General features: G+C 41.5%; 1 protein-coding gene across 3 annotated transcripts in view; it reads right to left on the bottom strand.

Moving 5' to 3' along the window:
• The window catches only part of nfic (nuclear factor I/C), a 535,921-nt gene that overhangs the window by 84,017 nt on the left and 439,002 nt on the right, over positions 1-12,902 (bottom strand). The window lies entirely within an intron of this gene.

The following is a 12,902-nucleotide window of genomic DNA, read 5'->3' on the forward strand; positions in this document are numbered from 1 at the left end:
ACCACTTCCTGCATGCTTTCAGGTCATCCTACCTTTGGTCAGAGTACAGGACATTTGCCTTAGTTCATGTTTGTTAATTTTCTATCTATACTTCATAGGAAAACTTGAGGTGAGCACAGTAAATGTTCCTGGTGTATGACGACCTCAGAAATATATATTTCTTGCTTCATAAGTACACAATGTCATTACATGTTGTGATACTAAACTCTAATTCTGTACTATAGGATATTGTTCCTTGCCTTTTTGTATTTGCGGCATGCCTGCATCACCTTGTCAGAGGCAGTTCTCATGAACAAAATCATAGGAACATGGGAATTGCAGGATAGAAAAATACCATCTAGTTTACCATGCACTATCTAGGTAGTGGCATGATACAACAATGGAGTTGTTCACAAGTTATGGCAATCAATCTCTAACTGTTTGTTTACAACAGATCCAGACATGAGGCAGGGAAACCCCAGTGGCGGTGAACTTTGGAAACTACAAATCCAAAGTCACCTGCTCCTCCCAAGCAGGTTACACTAACTATATGGCATGTCTCAAATTACTCATATGCTGCATCCCAAAATATTATTTTCTGAATAAATCTATCTAATTTGCATTTGAATGAATCAACACTATCTGCTTCCACTATCACCCTAGGGAACCTATTCCATATATTTATCACCGGCTCACTGAAATAATGTTACCGCAGGCAAGGTTTCATTTAACCCTTTTCAAGCAGAGGCAGTTTCTCCTGGTTCTACTCTTCCAGACAAGGTGAAGCAGCTTTTTACAATCTACATTATCTGGACTACTGAATTCTTATAATGATGATCATGCCACTTGTCAACCTTTTTTTCCCCAGTGAGAACATGTTCAATTTATGCAACTGGTCATCATAATCTAATTTCTCCAATCCCTCAATCTCTTCTGTATCCTTTCAATAGCTACAGCATTCATTTATACAGCAGGGACCAGGTTTGTACACAGTATTCGAAGTAGGATTATACCAATGATTTATAAGGTGGCAGGATTACCTCACTATTTTGGCTTGATATTGACTTTTTAATACATCCTAACGTCTGATTTGCTCTATTCTGAAGATTTGCTTGTTGTCTAAAAGCACCTTTACCTTTGTGGTTTTCCCACCGCCAATGGCATTCCCAAATGTAAATAACTCCCTCTCCAGGGAATTGAAGGCAGCATGCACCCCAAAAGTTTGTAGATCTTGCAAGCTGCTATTGGATTATTTTCTCCTTTTCTGATTATCTCAAAAACATTTGGATTGGGTTGGAAGTTATTAACAAGTTAGGAATAGTTTAGAAAGATTTAGCTTACTATTTGTAAATTCTTACAACTACCTTTCAAACTTAGAGGTAGACCCTTAAAAGTGAAGTAGCCTATGCTTGGCAATCCAACTATTTTTAGACTGAAAATCAAATTATGCACTTTGTTGAGGAGTGACACAGACTGCTGACAGGTGTCCACTTAAAAATAATCCAATTAGCTATTAACCATCACGCCACTGAACCAACCTATCATGTCTCATGACAAGGCAGTGGGCTGTTGGAAGTCACCGCCTCTGTATTTATCAACCATGAAATTGTTTTAATCATTCATGGGATGTAGACATTGCTGATAAGGCCAGCATTTATTGCCCATTCCTAATTGCCTTTGAGAAGTGGTGAGTTGCCTTCTTGAACTGTTGCAGTGTGTGTGTTGAAGGTACTTCCACAGTGCTATTAGGTCGGGAGTTCCAGGATTTTGACCCAGCAATGATGAAGGAATGGCGATATATTTCCAAGTCAGGATGTTGTGTGACTTGGAGGGGAACTTGGAGGTGGTGGTGTTCTCATGAGCTTGCTGCCCTTGTCCTTCTAGTTGGTACAGGAGGTGGGTTTGAGAGGTGCAGTCGAAGAATATACTATTTAGTACTGATAACACCCAATAAAACTTATGATAGCTGACAGGGATTTTATTTCAGATTAAAAGCCTGTATTTAAAAAGGTTATGTTAATATTAACTGTGTATATTTTCACGACATACCAAAGTCTATGACTGAGTAATAACTAGCTGGAACTTTGTTCTGGGTAATAAGTGGATGAACTCCAGTATCCTTGCCTGTACTTCTTTAAAAGATCTCTGTAACTGTTTTGAATAAATATACCATCGTTGCAGGGAGGAACATGTGTGCACGAGTGAGAAATTGGCTCCTTTTATCAGTGTGAATAGTTCTGTTATACAATCCGCAAACAAATCTGTATCTGATAACATATAAATAATATTTTTATAGTGCAATCAGTCCCAGCCTGGTGATAACATGTATTCTGTAGGCAACTGGTTGCACTGATACACACTGTTGTGTCATGAAATGTCAGGTTGCTGATTAGAAAATCACTACATGATGAGTTCCTGGTCACGGAGTATGGCTGCTTTGTCAACAGGGACATGGGGAAAATGGAAAGCAAGGCAACCTGAGCAAAATCATTTCCACTGTACTTATGTGGAGATCAAAATGTAGATTATTCATTTCGACCTCTGATATGCTGTATTTACAACAGTTTAAAACAATAATCACATTTCACATATGCTCCGTCTGGTTTGACTGGGTATCTTTCTGTCGAACATTTACAAAAACATGATCGGCGATGGCTATGTGCCATCATCACCTCACCCACATGTTCACCTGAGCTTTGAACAATGACAGCAAAAATTGAGGACAGTTTAGTTCATTAGGTTGAGTCAGACAACATTTTCAAAAAATACAATAAACTCTTTGGGTCAGAAACGGGAATTAAATTTAAAAAAAAACATGGTTTAGTAAGTCTGTTAAAATATTGGGGAAAGGAATTTGGTACAAGTCCTTTAAATGTTAGTGGGATAACAATGTGCTAGATGTATTTTCTATTCTTACTAAGACTTACATCACAGAGACCCAAGTATCACATGAACTAAATAAAATTATGTTGCATTTCATCTATTTGTTTATATTGCAGAAGTGCCATTTTTCAATATAAACCATACTGAAGGCATGCACTTTATAAACAAAAGTAAATAGATAAACAAATGCAGAGATCTGTGCATGGACTTGAATGGCCTCCTTCTGTGCCATAATGACTCATGTTAATTTGGTGAATGGAAAGTGATCATGGACAATGAGAAACATGTAAAGAAACAATTCGAAATGTTCAACAAAAATAAATTCCATTAAAAAAACAAAAACTGAGAAAGATTCATCCGTGGCTTACAAGGGAAGTTAAGGATAGTATTAGATTAAAAGAAGAGGCTTTTTGCAAAGAATATTAGCAAGCCTGAGGATTGGGAGTGTTTCAGAAACCAGCAAAGGGTGACCAAAAAGTTAATAAAAAGGGAAAAAATATAGAGTTAACTAGCCAGTATTATATAAATATAGATTGTAAGAGTTTTTACAAGTATTTAAAAGGGAGAGTAGCTAAAGTAAATGTTGGTCCCTTACAGGCAGGGACAGGAGAAATTATCATGGGAATGAAGAAATGGCAGAGTTATTGAACAAATATTTTGTGTCTGTCTGCACAGTAGAAGATACAAATCACATACCAGAAATAGAGGGTAACCAAGGGGCTAATAAGAGTGAGGAACTTAAGATAATTATCAGCAGTGAAAAGGTAATGGAGAAACTTGAAGGACTAAAAGCCGACAAATCCGCTGGACCTGATGGCCTATACGCTAGGGTTCTAAAAGAGGTAGCTGCAGAGATAGTGGTTATGATTTTCCAAAATTTCCTCGATTCCTGAACAATCCAAGTGGATTAGAAGTTGGCCAGTGTAACACTGCTATTCAAGAAAGGAGGGAGAGAGAAAGAAGTATTAACAATACACTTAGAAAATCATAGTACGATCAGATAAAGTCAACATGGTTTTATGAAAGGGAAATCATGTTTGACAAATTTATCAGAATTTTTTGAGGATGTAACTGGTAGGGTAGATTAAGGGGAACCAGAAAATGTGGTATACTTGGATTTCCAAAAGGCCTTCGATAAGGTGCCACACAGAAGGCTAATATGTAAAATAAGGGAACATGGAGTTGGGGGTAATATATTAGCATGGATAGAGGATTGGTTAATTGACAGGAAACAGAGAGTAAGGACAAATGGGGCATTTTGGGGTATTTTCAAGTTGGCTGTAACTAGTGGAGTGCTGCAAGGATCAGTGCTGGGGCCTCACCTCAACTAGTTACAATCTATATTAATGACTTAAACGAAGAAACCGAGAATAATGTTTCTACGTTTGCTGACGATAGAAAGATACGTGGGAATGTAAGCTATGAGGAGGACACAAAAATGCTGCAAAGAGACATAGACAGTTTAAGTGAATGGGCAACAAGTTGGCAGAGGGAGTATAATGTGGGGAAGTGTGAAGTAACTCACTTTGGGAGTAAGAGCAGAAAAGCAGAATACTTTTGAAAAGATGTGAAATTTCTAAATGTAGATGTTCAGAGAGATTGCATGTACTCATACAAGGAGCACAGCAAGTTAGCATGCAGGTATAGCAAGAAATTAGGAAGTCAAATAGCATGTTGGTCTTTATTGAAAGGGGATTGGAGTACAAGAATAAGGAAGTCTTGCTACAATTGTACACGGCTTTGGTGAGACCACAGCTGGAGTACTGTGCACAGATCTAGTCTCCATATCTAAGGAAAGATATACTTGCCTTGGAGGCAGTATAGCGATTAGTTCCTGAGATGAGAGGGTTGCCCTATGATGAAGGGCTAAGTAAATTGGGCCTAAATTCTCTGGAGTTTAGAAGAATGAGACGTGATCTCATTGAAACATACAAGATTCTGAAGGAAGAGTCATATCCGACTCGAAACGTCAACTCTGTTTCTCTCTCCACAGATGCTTCCAGACCTGCTGAGTATTTCCAGCACATTTTGTTTTTATGTAAGCTTCTGAAGGGGCTTGACAGAGTAGAAACTGAAGGCTGTGGAATCTGAAACATGGGAGCACAGTCTCAGGATGAGGGGTTGATCATTTAGGACTGAGATGAGGAGAAACTTCTTCAAAGGGTTGTGAATTCTTTGGAATTGTCAACATCAGAGGGTTCTGGATGCTCCATCGTTGAGTATATTTAAGGCTCAGATAGACAGATTTTTGTTCTCCCAGGGATATAGGGAGCTGGCAGGAAAGTGGAGTTGAAGCAGACGATCAGCCATGATGGTATTGAATAGTGGAGCAGGCTTGAGGAGCCATACAGTCTACTCCTACTGCTATTTCTTACGTTCTTAATTACAACACTCACTGGAAGTTTTTGATTATTCCCGCTACTGAGTTTGTTTTACACAGAACCAGCTTCAGGAAAATAATTTACTATTTTAATTGCTAGTCATAAAATTCTACAAAATAAGGGGTTTTAACCTCCTGCACAGTAAAACCCTCCCCCTGTCTTCCAGGCTGGGGGTTGTTCATCTATTATTAGTGCCTCCTTTGCACCATCGCCCTCCTGATCTGTGCCTTCTTACTGTTCTTCATTTGCAGCATTCCAATACAGGTTTCCAATCTTCACTGGGGCATGCTGAAAAGCCCACTGGTTTTACTGGTCAAGCATCTAAAGCATTGCTTTAGCATCCAACATGTCTACTCAGTGAAGGTCATATTTCACCCACATGCACAATTGTAACAGATCTCTACTTAAGTAGAGGGCTGTGTAAATGTGCTGTCAGCCTTAGCTGCACTTCATAGCCCATATTTTCAAGCAGTCAGCTATCCAATTTTCCTTCTTCAAAGAACTGTGCCATGTCTGATTGCTGAGAATGAAAGCAAGATATGTAGTCCTTGGGAAGTCTAACATGCATTCATAATTAGGTACGTCCTGTCACATACCTGACTATGAAAGGCTATTATTCCATTAATGTGTAAATTACATGTGACTACACCACAAATAAGGCAAAAAACTCATGTTACTTGCGAGTTCAGTTTATATTTTTTTATCCCTCTGTGTACGAGTACAAAGACTGAATAAGCAATTCTTTCGGTTAATTTTTCGAATGCACACTTTATCATTGGAGCAAGATTGATAGTAGCAGTAATAATGCATGAAAAGTCCATTACAGTTGTCTACCAGTTTTGCTGCCCTGTTCACTCAGTTTAATTTTTAGGTAAACTTAACACCCAGAGGAAAATATGGTCTTTCGCAATTCGCATTCTCTCATCAGACACCCTATATTGTGACATAATCACTGTGAGGCCTGCCACCAAGACAGAGAAAGCTTTGGCTCTACCACCAGATGGTAGCATGGGGTGATGTTCATTTCCATTTCTACTGTCAACTGTTCAGAATATCTGAAGATAGTACTTTGAGAAAATGTGTCAACCACGACAAACAACAATAACTTGCATTTATATATCACCTTTAATGTAGTAAAGCATGCCAAGGCACTTTACAGAAGTGTTATCAAACAAAATGTAACACCGTGGCACACAAGGAGATCCCCTGCTCCCCCTCAGATCCTAAAATACAACATTCGTTTTATTCACCTCAGGAGATTGAAAGGCTCCTCATGACCCCACCCCTATGTTCTACCAATTGATCTAGCCAGCACTCATATCTATTCCTAAATTTAAAAATGTTGCTTTCTTAATGGTACAACACAATAACTTTTTTAAAATTATTTTTCTTTGAATTTAACATTCTGATTTATCTCTTTAATTTGTTATTTTTCTGTGTCCTTTCATTCTTTACTATATTTAAAAAATTAACAATTTGTTTTCCTCAATTTCTTCTTGAGGTTTGTAGGAGTAGGAAAGGTTTTGAGATGGTAAATGGTTAAAAAAATGTTTCCACAGAATCTATGGGGCATTTTCAAGGTTTTCAACTATCAAAGAAGAAGGTTAAAGGAACTCTATTTTCACACAGATGGTGCTTGAAACAGAAACTATAACATCATTTAAAAGAGCATTGGGTAAGTATTTGAAAAGGACAAATTTAAAGACTATGGGAATAGGGTAAGGAGATGGGATTAGAGTAGAGAGCTCCAATTGAAGATCTAGCACTGTGACTGCCATAATTGGCTGAATGTAATTTCTATGATCCAATTTTTCCTCCAGTTTACGTTTTTCCTCCTTTCAATTAATCTTGCCAGGCTAACAGATCCCTAATTCAGCCCTCAAAGATACAATCTGACAGATACCTAATCGGTGGCAGACAAGGCCCAAGGTTCTTTTAGGGTCCACTGACATCTACAGCGGCTTACTTAACTCCACCCCCAATACACTCCACAGCAGCATGGGATCATCCTCCAAGTATACAAAAATAAATCATCTGCCTTGGCATTACTAAAGCAGCAGGCCAAGGTTTGAGCAGACCAATTAACAGAAAACTTTAACAGGACTAGTTAGGAGAAAACATTCATTCTAGATAATTGGAAACATATAGGTAGTTAGGTAAAAGAGCATTTCTGTGACTCCCTAGGTGGTGTTCTGAGAAACATCCCAAGTGGCTAGAGGCTATTCATCCTAGGTGACATCAACGCACGTGTTGGGGCAGACAGCGATTGATGGCCAACATGCCTTGGTCATCATGGGGTGGGCAAGATCAACAATAATGGACAACACCTTCTTGAGCTTTGTGTCCTGAATGAACGCTGCATCACCAACACCTTCTTCCAGGGCAGACATCGCCAAAAGGTATCATGGCGTCACCCAAGGTCTGGTCATTGGCACCAACTAGACCTAGTCATCACAAGGAGGCAGAATCTGCCCAGTGTTCTTCACACCCACACCTACTATAGTGCAGATTGTGACACCAATCACTCACATATCAGCAGCAGAGTGAAGGTTCACCCCCGAAAGTTCACAACTTCAAACATGATGGCCCGCCATGTATCAAAATCCCTTGCGTAAACAATGATGCCAAATACCAGCACTTTACACTGTCTCTAGAACACTTGCTACCCACCAAAGCCTTAACAGGAAGCAATGATGCCAGCATTGATGAAGCTTGGCAATCACTAAGTTCAATCATCCATGAAGTAGCAGAAGCATCATTTGGCGGAACACGCAACGAGTGCTGGTTTGAGACCTACTCAGCTGAGATGATATCTGTCATTGATGCAAGAATCAAGACCTACATGAAGCACAACATAAACCCAACAGCTAAGACACTGCATAACCTGAAAGTAGCCAAGGCAGCTGTGCAAAGGAGAGGGAGATACTGCCCAAACAAAGACTGAATCAGCTTATGTCAAGAAATCCAAACTGCATGTGACAAAGGAAATCTATGAGTTATGTATGAAGGGATCAAGAGGGCGCTTGGCCCTGCCATCACCAAAGTTGCTCCCCTGAAGTCGGCAGATGGTGAAGTACTCATCGACAGAAGTAAACAGATGTCCCGCTGGGCTGAACACTCCTATGAGCTGTACTCCTGTGAGTTGGACATCTCCCAGTCTGTGCTCAATGCTCTACCGCAACTTCCTGTCATGGATGAGTTAGACGAAGAACCCTCATCACTGGAGCTCGAGAAGGCCATAGACCACCTAGTGAACAGAAGGGCACCGAGCAAGGACGGAATCCTAGCCGAATTGCTGAAGCACGGAAAGTCCCATCTATTGCCACATCATTATGAACTTCTCCTTCTCTGCTAGAAAGTAGGCTCTGTTCCACAGAAGATGCATGACGCCAAAATCATCACACTATACAAAAACAAAGGCAACTGAGGGAACTGCAACAACTACAGGGGCATTTCACTCCTTAGCGTCACAGGGAAGGCCTTTGCTCGGGTCATACTTAAAAGACTCCATTTACTTGCAGACTGAGTGTACATGGAAGCGCAGTGCAGTTTCCATGCCAGCAGATTTACTCTGGATATGATCTTCTCCATTCATCAGCTACAAGAGAAGGCAACAGAGTATACCCCTTTACCTTACTTTTGTAGATATCACTAAGGCATTTGACACCATCAGAAGAACAGAGCTATACAAGATTTTGGAAAAAATTGGCTGTCCACCGAAGTTCCTCAGTCTCACCCATTCCTTCCATGACATCATGGACTGACTGCATAGTACAGTTTGACGGCTCCACTTCCAACAGCTTCAAAGTGAAGAATGGAGTGAAACAAGGTTCTGTCCTAGCCCCCACTCTATTTGGCATTTCTTCTTCATGCTCCTGACATTCGCCTTCCCTACAGATATGGAAGGAGTCTACTTGCACACTAGGTCAGGCGGTAAGCTCTACAATCTATCAAGGCTGAAATCAAAGTCAAAAACACATCACCTCCTGATCAGAGAACTCCTCTACGCTGATGATGCTGCGCTAGTAGCTCACATGGAAACTCAACTACAAAGGAAATTGGACTGTCTCTCCCATGCCTGTAACTTGTTCTCCTTGACTATAAGGTCAAGAAAACCGTGGTCATGGGACAAGGTGTTGCATCTCCACCCCTGATCACACTAAATAACACCCCATTGGAAATGGTTAGCAAATTCTGCTACCATGGGTCCAAGGTGACAGACAATCTGTCCCTTGATGCAGAGCTCGATACATGCATAGCGAAAGCAGCTACCACCTTTGGCCACCTCGCGAAAAACACATGGGATAACACCCAGCTGATCCTCAGGACCTAGCTGATGGTTTATAAGTCCTGTGTTCTCAGCACCTTGCTGTATGGCTACTCAATAATTTCCATCTTTGCTGTCTGCAGCCATTGTGGGTACATACTGGCAGGACAAAATCACAAATCTGGCAGTCCTCTCAAAGGCAGAACTCCCAAGTGCATTGGCACTAATCAAACAGAGGCGGCTTCAGTGGATTGGACACGTCTGCAGGATGGAAGACGGTTGTATAACCAAGGACCTTCTGTATGGTGAAGTAGCCAGGGCCAGACGACCAGCGGGGTGCCCAAAGCTCTGCTTCAAGGATGCTTGCAAGCATGCCACAAAGGCCCTAAATGTCGACTATGACACTTGGGAGTCACTAGCTGGCGAAAGTGGGAAATGGCGACACATTCTGTGGATTACCAAGTTGCCCAGTTGCTACAGCAGTTTGGCAACAGACGCCAATGTAAAAAACAATAACTCACAGCATCACTTGACAGCTTCACTTGCAGCACTTGTGGCAGAACCCGCCTCTCAAGGATTGGCCTACACAGCCATCAAAAAAGGTGCACCAAGAGACCCCACTTAAATGGATCGTTTGATGCATGTCCCTTATCTTTCGTAGATGGAAGGGTGGCAACCATAGATAATTAGCTATGATTGAGAATCATTCACTTTTAAAAACTAGCGAAGCTACAAAGTTGAAGAAGCTACAAAGGTCTACAGACCTTTGGATAAAAAGAAATTCGAAAAAAAATAAAGATTCGAGGCTGGACGGTTTTCTGGACCTGAAAAACTAACCCTTGCACTTTGATCTCTTTGCAATTGTGTACATTTTGATGCTGTTTTTCCTTTGTTAATATTGAAGGTATTAACTCCTTGCTCAGGTACAGTTCCACAAGCAGCAGGCACTTTCTGAAACCATTATTCATGTGCAGGCTTTCATAGTATATGTTCACAGGTTACTCCACAGCATACGTCATCACAACTGAATAGGGTCCCAACTTCCACACTTCCAACTAGATCCCATTTCAATTTATTTGCAAGAAGTTTGGTATTTATTCAGCCAAGCTGTTTCAGTACAGCTCTGACACTGGCATCTACCTGACCATGTGGAAAATTGTCTAGGTATGTCCTGACCACAAAAAGCAGGACAAATCCAATCTGGCCATTTACCGCCCCATCAGTCAACTCTCGATCATCAACAAAGTGATGGCATGATGGTAGGTGCCGTCGATAGTGTTATGAAGCAGCACTTACATAGCAATAACATGTTCACTAATGTTCAGTTTCGCTTCCGCCAGGGCTGTTCAGCTCTAGAACTCATTACAGCTTTGGTCAAAACATGGACAAAAGAGTTGAATTCAAGAGGTGAGGTGAGAATGATTGCCCTTGACATCAAGGCAGCATTTCACCAAGTATGGTATTAAGGAGCCCTAGCAAAACTGAAGTCAATGTGAAGCAGGGAGAAAACTCTCCACTGGTTGGAGTCATACCTAGCACAAAGGAAAATGGTTGTGGTGGTTGGAGGTCAAACATTTAAGCTCCAGGACATCATTGCACGAGTTCCTCGGGGTAATTACCTGGGTCCAATCATCTTCAGCTGCTTCATCAATGACCTTTCCTCCATCATAAAGTCAGAAGTGATGTTTACTGATGATTTTACAGTGTTCAGTATCATTTGTGATGCCTCAGATACTGAAGCAGTCCGTGTTTACACGCAGCTGGACAATATTCAAGCTTGGGCTGATAAGTGGCAACTAACATTTGTGCCACACAATTGCCAGGCAATAACTATCTCCAACAAGAGAGAATCTAACCATCTCCCCTTAACATTCAACAGCATTACTATCACTGAATCCCCCATGATCAACATCCTGGGGGGGGGATACCACTGACCAGAAACTTAACTGGACCAGCCATATAAATATTGTGGTTACAAGAATAGGTCAGAAGCTGGGAAATCTGCAGTGAGTAACTCACCTCCTGACTTCCTAAAGCCTGTACACCAGATACAAGGCCCAAGTCAGAAGTGTGATGAAATACTCTCCACTTGCCTGGATGAATGGGGCTCCAACAAATGAAAAAACAAATTAGGAGCAGGAGTTGGCCTTTCGGCCCCTCAAGCCTGCTCCGCCATTCAATAAGATCATGGCTGATCTGATTGTAACCTCAACTCCACATTCCCACCTACTCCCAATAACCATTCATCCCTCTTGCTTATCAAGAATCTATCTACCACTGCCCTAAAAATATTCAAAGACTCTGTTTCCACCGCCTTTTGAGGAAGAGAGTTCCAAAGACTCATGACCGTCTGAGACAAAAACTTTCTCATCTCTGTCTTAAATGGACAGCCCCTTATTTTTAAACAGTGACCCCTAGTTCTAGATTCTCCCACAAGAGGAAACATCCTTTCCACATTCACCCTGCCAAGACCCCTCAGAATCTTATATCTTTCAACAACAACTCCAGACCTCAGTGGCGCAGTGGTTAGCATGGAGCCTCACAGCTCCAGCAACCCGGGTTCAATTCTGGGTACTGCCTGTGTGGAGTTTGCAAGTTCTCCCTGTGTCTGCGTGGGTTTCCTCCGGGTGCTCCGGTTTCCTCCCACATGCCAAAAGACTTGCAGGTTGATAGGTTAATTGGCCATTATAAATTGCCCCTAGTATAGGTAGATGGTAGGGGAATATAGGGACAGGTGGGGATGTGGTAGGAATATGAAATTAGTGTAGGATTAGTATAAATGGGTGGTTGATGGTCGGCACAGACTCGGTGGGCCGAAGGGCCTGTTTCAGTGCTGTATCTCTAAACTAAACTAAACAACACTAACAAAGCTCAACACCATCCAGGACAAAGCAGCCCACTTGATCGGCATCCCGTCCACCACCTTAAACATTCACTCCCTCCACCACTGGCACACAGCAGCAGCACTGTGTACCATATATAAGATGCACTGCAGCAATTCACCAAGCCTCCTTCGACAGCAGTCATGTGGGAACACCACCACCAGCATATTCCCCTCCAAGTCACGCACCATCCTGACTTGTAACTATATCGCCGTTGCTTCACTGTCACTGGGTCAAGATCCTGTGGGTGTACCTACACCAGGTTCTTCAGTGGTTCGAGAAGGCAGCTCACCACCATCTTCTCAAGGGAAACTAGGGATATGCAACAAATGCTGGTCTTGCAGGCAATGCTCACATCCCATGAAAGAATAATAAAAAAAATCTCTATTTCTGATGTACATGGACCTACATAACACAGCTTGATGGGTTCACCGGTCAATCTTTGTTTCCACCTTCTGAAATTTTTTTTTTGTTTCCAAATGTTGGATTGCTCAAGCACTAGAATTGTAA

Source organism: Heterodontus francisci, chromosome 36 (assembly GCF_036365525.1).
Source record: "Heterodontus francisci isolate sHetFra1 chromosome 36, sHetFra1.hap1, whole genome shotgun sequence".
NCBI lineage: Eukaryota > Metazoa > Chordata > Chondrichthyes > Heterodontiformes > Heterodontidae > Heterodontus > Heterodontus francisci.